The sequence below is a fragment of the Desmodus rotundus genome, chromosome 6, assembly GCF_022682495.2.
Source record: "Desmodus rotundus isolate HL8 chromosome 6, HLdesRot8A.1, whole genome shotgun sequence".
Lineage (NCBI taxonomy): Eukaryota > Metazoa > Chordata > Mammalia > Chiroptera > Phyllostomidae > Desmodus > Desmodus rotundus.
This window is the reverse complement of record NC_071392.1, coordinates 83,770,512-83,778,903: the sequence shown is the minus strand read 5'-3', so window position 1 is coordinate 83,778,903 and position 8,392 is coordinate 83,770,512. Positions and strand designations below refer to the sequence as shown.

The window sequence follows — 8,392 nt, the reverse complement described above, 5'->3', positions numbered from 1 at the left end:
AGTGGGGGCGGAGCAACGGAGAGGAAAAGAAGAGCAACCTAAGCATTTAATATCCAAACATGAGGAATTCCAGGAAGAGAGAGAAGAGGCAGTCTGGAGGAGAAAAATCACCAAAGAGATAATATAAGAAATATTCCCAGGCCTGAAGGCCGGGTGTCTCTAGATGTGAAGGTTCACTGCAGGGCGTGGCAAAATGAAAGCCGGAGACCCTCACCGAAGAATGTCATAGTGGGCATGTGATCCATTCTGAACCCCATGGGTAAAGAAAGAAAGAAAAACCAAAAACAGATGGTGGGAGACGTGCTGGAAACTAGTTAGATGCAAAGTGACAACCGTCAAATGGCCTTGGATTTTTCGCCTGTAATTTTATATCCAGCCAATCTATCCATCAGGTGTAAGGGTAGAACAAAGATATTTTTAGACTCAGTGACCTGAAAAATAGGCTTCTTATAATAGAATTATGCTTTAACATATAATTTTTATGTGTTAAAAATCATGACTCTCACACAAATGTGAAATGAATGTGTGTTAAATATCTTTCTTAATTCACGATGAACGAGGGGACCAGTAAGACGTTACAACCAGTTTAAGGAAATCAAGGAAGCACACTTTTTTATGGAATAGAGGAATTTTGAAACTAGTTAGATGCAAATAAATTTCCAGATACGAAACTGCCTTTTTGTATGGGAGGAGGGGAGGGACAGGGATTATTTATTTGCATATCTATAGGTAAGAATTCCCTTCTCATTGCTATCAGTTATCTACAATGGAAAGATTTGGAAAGTAGATCCAAGGAATTGAGAGGCACAGAGCGCCCACAGAATCAAAATCAGGCAGCTGAAAGGATGTGCTGTAAAGAGTGCATAGTTTTTCACGAAAGCATAACATTTTCTGAGTACAGTCCCCAGTGACTTTTATGGGGACACTACTAGAGGATACGCCTCCACAAAAGGAGAGAGTGAAATTTAAAGAGAGAGAGACAGGGCCAGGGTGGGGGGACAGAGAAGGAGAGAAACATGGGCTGTCCCAAACAAGGAACCGGTTTCCACCACTGGCAGTAGGAGGAAGAGTCCCAGGACTCCGGCACAGCATTAGGGCCCAGCCCTGCAGGCTCAGAGAGCAGCGGGGAGGGGGACTCCTGAGGGGCTCCGGGAGGAAGACATGGAACTGATGAGCTGAAGCATATGGAAAATATCACGGAAAGGCCTGTGGCAGAGACGTCAGGGCTTTTATAGGACACTAAGGGTAAGGAATAGAAATAAAGCGAATGAAAAACCGAGGCCATCCCGAACTTTAGGAATCCTGCAGGGCCGTGCCAGAAGGAACCTAAGCCATGCTTGCTTGGCTCAGCAGTGAGAAATACTTGCGTAGTCATTACACTGTAAATAAGGACTATTTATTTGTCCAGAAAGTATAATAAAGTGATGCTGGGTGATGGGTGTGCACCTGGGAGAGTAGGTACTCACTCACAGAAGTCAGTGCACCATGTCTGTAAATGAGAAGTAAAGGAAAAATAGCAGTAGAGGCGTGGATTCCTCGCCATGGAGGTAAGAACCAGGGAAAAGGGCTACAAGAGCTGCCAGTCCTGCCTCTGGGAGGTAGATCCCGCCGGTGAGAAATCTTAGGGCAGGGAATGGCTGTTTTTTCATTAAAAACTTCTGTACATACATTCACACCTAAATATATACATGTCACGGTATGTGTATGTTTACTTAAATTGGAAAAAATGATTATACCTTAAAAAGGTACGCATTAGCAAGTGCTGGTAAGCGTGGGTAATCTCGAACATTACTAGTGAAGTAGAAATTGGCGTAGCCTTTTTGGAAGACTGGTGAAATTTAACATGCGCACAGCCTGCAACCCAGCGATCATATCTCTTGGTCTTTATCCTCAGAGAACCACTTGCCCATGTGACCAAAGAAGCAGGCGTTGGATGTTCCTGGAGCACTAGCTACAAGGTAAAAGCGTGATAACCCACAAATGTGCATGAAAGCGGAAGGGCAGCGCAACAACAAAACAAGGCCGGATTTATCCTGTGCTGCCGATCAGGCTACAGATTCCAAAACAGCAGCGTCGGTGTTGACACCGCAGTCACAGCCACACCAAATGCAAGGGTGTATTTTTTGTGTGTTCCCATCACTATGTGTCTACAGAGAAGTTCTGGAAGCAATTCATACACTCGGCTGATACCAGTAATCAAGAGGGGCCAGCACTGTATCTATACTATCTTTTAGGGGAGCAGGGGGGGAATGCAAATCTGTTTCTTTTGTTTTAAATTAAACTCACTGGGGTGGCATTGGTTAATAAAATGATATGGGTTTCAATTGTACAATTCTATGATATATCATGCGTCTATGGCATTGTGTACTCACGCCCCAAAGTCACAAATCTGTTTCTTAAAATGCTTTTTAAACCTGTGGAGGAATACCAACAGCGCACATGTACTATCCTAACCGCTTTTGAGTGTACGGAGCAGTAGCGGGAGGCACATTCACGTCGTTGTACAGCCAGTCTCCAGAACTCCGGTTATCTTGTAAATCTGAACTCTAATGCTCGTTAAATAACTCCCCATTTCTTCCTCCCCGGTTCCTGGCAACCACCATTCTACTTCCTGTCTCTCTGACTCGGTCACACTAGGGACCTCACGTAAGTGGAATGTACAGTATCTTTTTTGTGACTGTGTTATTTCATTTGGCATAATGTTCTCAAGGCTCTTCCATGTAGCCTGTGTCAGGAGTTCCTTCCTTTTTTAGAGCAGAATTGTCCTGTCTTTTTTATGAGCATGTGTACCTGTATTTTCAATGAAATTAAAAACAACATTTTCAAAAGACAAAGCAAGTCCATGCTTAGAAAAATAAACTAAGGAAATACACACAAAAAAGTTATTTATTTCTAGGTTAGGCAGTTATGGTCACTTAAGTTTTCTTTTGTATATTCTTTTTTTGTTTGGGTCATGTGTTAACAATAAAAATATTAAAATTAGAAAGCAAGGAAGCATACTATTCTGGTTTGACGTATCCCCCGGGGAAGGCCGCCATTTGGAAAGAAGTACTGTGTTTGGCTTGACAGCTAGGGATGGGGCTCAGTGGACTCTGGAGATAGAGGGATGGCCCGTGGACATGCCCCACCCCCAGACGGGTCAGAGCCTGAAAACATGTAAAAAAGATGCTCAATCTACCTCATTACCTACAAGTGACAATTCGAAGTACAATGAAGTTCTATTTTCTTCCTTCCTTCCTTCCCCACCTTTCCTTTCTTTTGCCTGTCAGTTTGGCAAAGATTGGTAACACATTGTTGGTGTGTCGGTGAAGCTGTAGCAGAACAGGTGCTCTCAAACATTGTTGGCTGGTGGGTAGCAAACTGGTTCCGTATCTGTGGAGGGCAGTGTCCATGAGAATTACAAATCACAGGCCCATTGGCTCAGAAGTCCCACTTTCAGTAATTCATCCAACAGATAAATGCATGGACACAAAATTGTATAGGTTTCCATTGTACAATTGCAGCATTCTGTATAACAGCAGAAGTTTGGAAACAACCCGTAGGGCACTGGTCAAAGACGCTCCTGTTGTTTAAGTCGTCCCATCTGTGTTGTGGAGCTCCAGTGGCAGTGGGGGGTGGGAGAACAGGAGTGGGAGGAGGATGTGCATTTATTTCACGCCATGCATTTTTTCCTCTCTTTTAGGACAAAGTGCCATACAGTAAAATACGTGTGCCCTGTGCCTGCGTTTTCTCATCTCTAAAAAGATGATGATTCTGACCTCTTAGGGTCACATGAGTGAGTTCCATGAGCCAACCATGTGAATGCTTAGGTCAAAGTCTGGCAGAGAGTGGGCGCTGCATACGCGTGTTTTCAAGGGTACTACATGTAACATGGCCCATCAGCCATGAGAGATGGGTTCGTCAGCCGAAGGAGGGGGCCCTAGTGGTCAAGGTTAACGCCCCTCGGAGACAGACAGTAAGTTCTGTCGGCAAGGACAGGTGGGTTTACCTCGGGGATGGATCTCCTGCTGAGCCCACACAGGACCGTGGGCAGGGCTGGCAGCCGGTGACATCGGTGCCTCTCCAGAGAGCCACGCTGCTGTCTTCACACCCTCGGGTGGACCAGTGCTGGGCCTGCGATTTGTTTTAATCAGTAGCGTGTGGCAGCGGGAACTCCTCCTAAAGATGACCGGTACTGACCACACTGAGGCAGAAAGCAGATGAACAGCAGATGTTCGAGGTCAGCGGAAGAAAGAAACAGGAGAGGAGACAGCGTGCCACTTCCTTTCAGGGAGCTGTCCTGGGAGTCCCCCACACATCTGCTTACAGGTGCTGGCTCCTCACAAAGCCACACCTCGCCACAGGGCGACTCGAGCAAGGAAGTCTCACAACGGGCAGCTCTGTGGCCCTCAATAAAATACAGTAATCTCAGTGAGTGACGAAAATGTTCTGGAATTATGCGCTAGCTGGCTCAGTTGGTTGGTGTGTTGTCCTGTAAACTGAAAAGTCACGGGTTCGATTCCCCATCAGTGCACATGCCTGGGTTGCAGGTTTGGTCCCAGGTTGGGGTGTGTACACAAGGCAACAGATGTTTCTCTCTCAAGTCGATGTTTCTCTACCTCTTTCTCCCTCCCTCCCCCTCTCTCTGAAATCAATAAGCATGTCCTCCAGTGAAAAATTAAAAACAAAAATGTTGTGGTGATGGGTGCACAGCCTTGTCGACGAACTAAATACACGTTGAAATGGTGAACTTTGCTGTGTGAATTTCACCGCAATTTAAAAAGATTGGACTTCTGTTACTAAGGAGTAAGATGGAAATGCATATTGGGGTAGGCAATCAGCAGGCTCACCATGCCTGTGTTTTAATTGTGTTAGGTCTCTCTAGGCTGCATGGCGCCAGGGCAGGGGAATAGGGCATCACGATTGGACAGGCTGGATCACGTGCTCACCCGCAGTTGGGGCCGGGGCCTGTGCTAGGAGAAGCTGCGGAACTAGGCTAGGGGTAGAAGAACCACCACCATTATGGCATTTGTCATTAGAATTTAGCTACAAAGCTCCCTTAAAGTGAGGCATGCCTGTGTTGGGACTAGAGGAACGTGGGATCACTACTCATTACCTGAGCGGACCAGCAAGTACCCTTAGAAGGTCAAGTTACAAACCTGACTTAGTGCAGAAGGACATGAGCTCAACACCCTGGCCGGTTTTCTAAGTGGCAGCCGTGGATAGAGCTCCCTTATTCACCTTCACCGTTTTATGACTTTTTCTCATTGTTTTCCTGAACAGCTCAGGACCAGCCAGGAGTTGACTTTTGAACTTGATCTGTTTACTCTTTGCAAGCCACAATCCACACTGAGGATCGCTCTGTCTCCAAGAATACCAGGGGAAGTTTTGTCCAGTGGGGACTGCATTTTCTCTGCACCCCAAATATGAAGGGAGTGGTTTCCCAACTTTCATGAAATGTTACCTAGGAAAGAAATGGGTACGAATAATTCAGAGACCAAAGTGGAGGTGACTAGAAAGTGGCTGAGCCACATCCCCTGCCTTGCAGGTCCCCAGAGACCCGAGTCCTGCCCAAGTGCCTGACGCGCAGAGGAGCAGGGCAGGACGGGAGAGGAGGGGGGAGAGAGAGTTAAGTCTGCCCAGGTCTTTCAGTGTGATGAAACCAGGGTGGAGTGTCTGCCAAGAACAGGTCAGCTTCAAAACAGGAAACCCCGGGGTAGTGATAAATGAACACTTCTCTGTAGATTTTACATGGATCTCTAGGGAAAGTGCTGGAACTGATCTCATTCACCATTTTTTTTTTTTTTTTGACAAATCACATTGAGGAGGAAGTGCACAATGAGCTCTCCAGGTTTGCCAACCACGCTAATCTCTTCCAGGTGCCGAATGCTAAGGTAACGGGGAAACTGCAGGAAGCTGCTACAGCACTTACCGGGAGGGGCAGGAGCAGAGCGGGGTTGGGAGAGCAGAGCCAGACTCCACTGCCGCAGGTTGTCACCAGCTCCAACAATGCGCTTCCCCGGGATCCTGCAGGTCCAAGTGTTGGTGCAGGTGGTCGGGGACAGGTGGGACAGAAGTGCTGGGGTCCCTGCCCTGCTTGGGAGCACCTGTAATGTACACCTCCTTCTTAGTCTGCAGACGGAAGCTGCACTTTCCTGCAAACCCTACCTTCATAGAATTCCTTCGAGAAAGGCCAGCTTTTCCTCCCTATGCAGCGCTTGGCTCTGTGGTCACTTTCATGGGTTCTCTCCTACCTGGCTGCGAATTGTTGATCCTCCTTGGCTTCTGACCTTAACCCTCCTCTCTGATTGGATGGTGTATGGTGTGAGTTCCACCTGTCCCACACCTGGCTACCGCACCTTCGGGCATCATTTGGTCTTCCCACTCCTTCCATTGGACCTGCCCCACTCTCATCCAACAAGCATTTGCTAGGAGAACAAAGATGCCTGACCTCAAAAATGGCAGATGCTCCCCGTTCTGCTAGTTCTCTGAGGGGCGTCTCTACCTCACCTTCCATGAGTCCCTCATATCTTCTGGGATCTTCACCTCAGCCTCAAGTACTTTTTTCAGCTCATCCTGCTCTTAATTTCACATATGAGAGGGTACCAAAAAGCCCCCCAAAACCCTCACAAAATCAGAATTGTCTTCAGGCTTCCCCCACTAAGGTGAGTATTCTAGGAACCCATCTGTATCAGTGCACCAGCTGGTGGTGGTGTGAGAGGCTGTGTTCGGCTTCAGTTAATTTCTTTTCTGAAGACTCTCAATGAGTTTGCCCATTTCATGATGGGCGATTTACAAGTGCATCTGCCCACACCACGCTGAGTGTTCAGCAGTTTTTGAGCAAAAACGGCATGAACCCCATGCCCCACCCTCCCTATTCACCTGATCTCGCCTTGAGTGACTTTTTATTGTTTCCTTGGATAAAAAAAAATTCCTCAAAGGGAAATGTTTTGCCAATGTGGAAGAGGTGAAACAAAAAAAAAGGCAGAAGCACTAAAAGGCATCACAATTGACACGTTCAAAACCTGTTTTGAGCAGTGGAAAAAAGTCTCCATAGGCGTATTGTATCACATGGAGGGTATTTTGAAGGTCACTAATTTTAAACATGTAAGAACAAATGCACAATTTTTTTATAAATAAATTCCATTTTGGGGGGCCACTCCCTTGTATATTTAGTTTGCTTTATTTCACCCTGGCACTTCCCCTCCCCTGCGCCTGACCCACCAATGGCGCTGGTGCTTGTTTTCAGGCTCCACAACCGGTGTTTTCCCAGGTGTTTAACTTCCAGTCACTGGGACCCACCCAGCCAGGCCTGGTCTCCACAGGCTGACGAGTTAGGTGAGAGGATTCTTAGGGAAGAGAAAGTCTTCTAAGGGTAAGAGACACAGCTTCTTCCTACTGTGTACGCTAATCGCTGTTTAAGCTGTTTTGGTGCTGTAGCCTTATGTGGGGCAAGCTTTCTTTGGTTTACATTGTTGGGAGGGAAACTAACGAATTTACAGATTCAGACAAGGATTATCAATGAGTACCAAGATCATTAGGTGGAAAGTAATTGAGGGACAGGATATGTACACTGTGCCAAAATGTCATCCCATAGAACCACTCACCTTGTGATTACAAGGGAAAAAGTGACTTTATACATTAGAAATTTGTGATCAAGTGACCAAATTTAGCTTCATTAGTAGAGCTACTATAATGTGAAATGTTCTTGCCCCAAATGGTTAACCTTAATCTAATCACCTTAATTTCTGGGAAAGAAAGAAGTTTGAATGACCTAAGCTGTCGGTATCAGAGTTCTCCAGAGAAACAGAACCATTAGGGGATGTATCTGAATCTATGCTCTATACATCTATTTAGACATAGACATATTAGTAATGATAAGGGTGTTTATTGCAAAGATCTCATGTGATTATGAATAAATTATATTTACTGTCTGTCAATGTCTCACGTGAGTATGGAGGCTGAGAAGGCCCAAGATTTGCAGCTGGCAGGCTGACCACCCAGGACTGCCAATGTCAGGTGTAAGTTCCAGTCTGAACGCTGGTCAGCTTGAGACCCAGAAAGAGCCTATGTTTCATTTCGAGTCTGAAGGCGGTGGGGAAATGACGTCCCAGCTCCGAGGCAGTCAGACAGAAGATGCTCCCTTTTACTCATTGGAGGGCCAGGCTGTTTGTTGTATTCGGGCCTTCCCCTGATCGGACGAGGCCCACCCCCATTACGGGGACAATCTGCTTTCCCCCATCTACCCATTCACATGTTCATCTCACCCAGGAACACTCGCAGACACACCTGGACTGCTGTGCAACCGAATGTCTGGACACCCTGTGGCTCAGTCAAGCTGACACATGAAATTAACTATTACAGCATCCTTCGTGTGTCATGAATTAACTCCTCCCCTATGATTCTAGAATGG

The 8,392-nt window shown here is 46.4% G+C and overlaps 2 long non-coding RNA genes across 3 annotated transcripts in view; one reads left to right on the top strand and one right to left on the bottom strand.

The window, feature by feature from the left end:
* Positions 1-2,881: 2,881 nt before the first annotated feature.
* LOC123479198 (uncharacterized) lies at positions 2,882-6,219 on the bottom strand. 2 transcript variants are annotated; one of them, XR_008427159.1, is made up of 3 exons: positions 5,912-6,219; positions 3,989-5,443; positions 2,882-3,372 (listed from the first exon to the last, which is right to left on the bottom strand). It is a non-coding gene; the product is annotated as an uncharacterized lncRNA (long non-coding RNA). The 2 variants fall into 2 exon arrangements; XR_006654737.2 differs by having other exon boundaries at positions 2,882-4,183; positions 5,139-5,443.
* Positions 5,654-8,392, top strand: part of LOC123479196 (uncharacterized) — a 47,284-nt gene continuing 44,545 nt past the window's right edge. Inside the window, exon 1 of the long non-coding RNA XR_011651347.1 lies at positions 5,654-5,873. This is a non-coding gene — a long non-coding RNA (uncharacterized lncRNA). The remainder of the gene's footprint in view (positions 5,874-8,392) is intronic.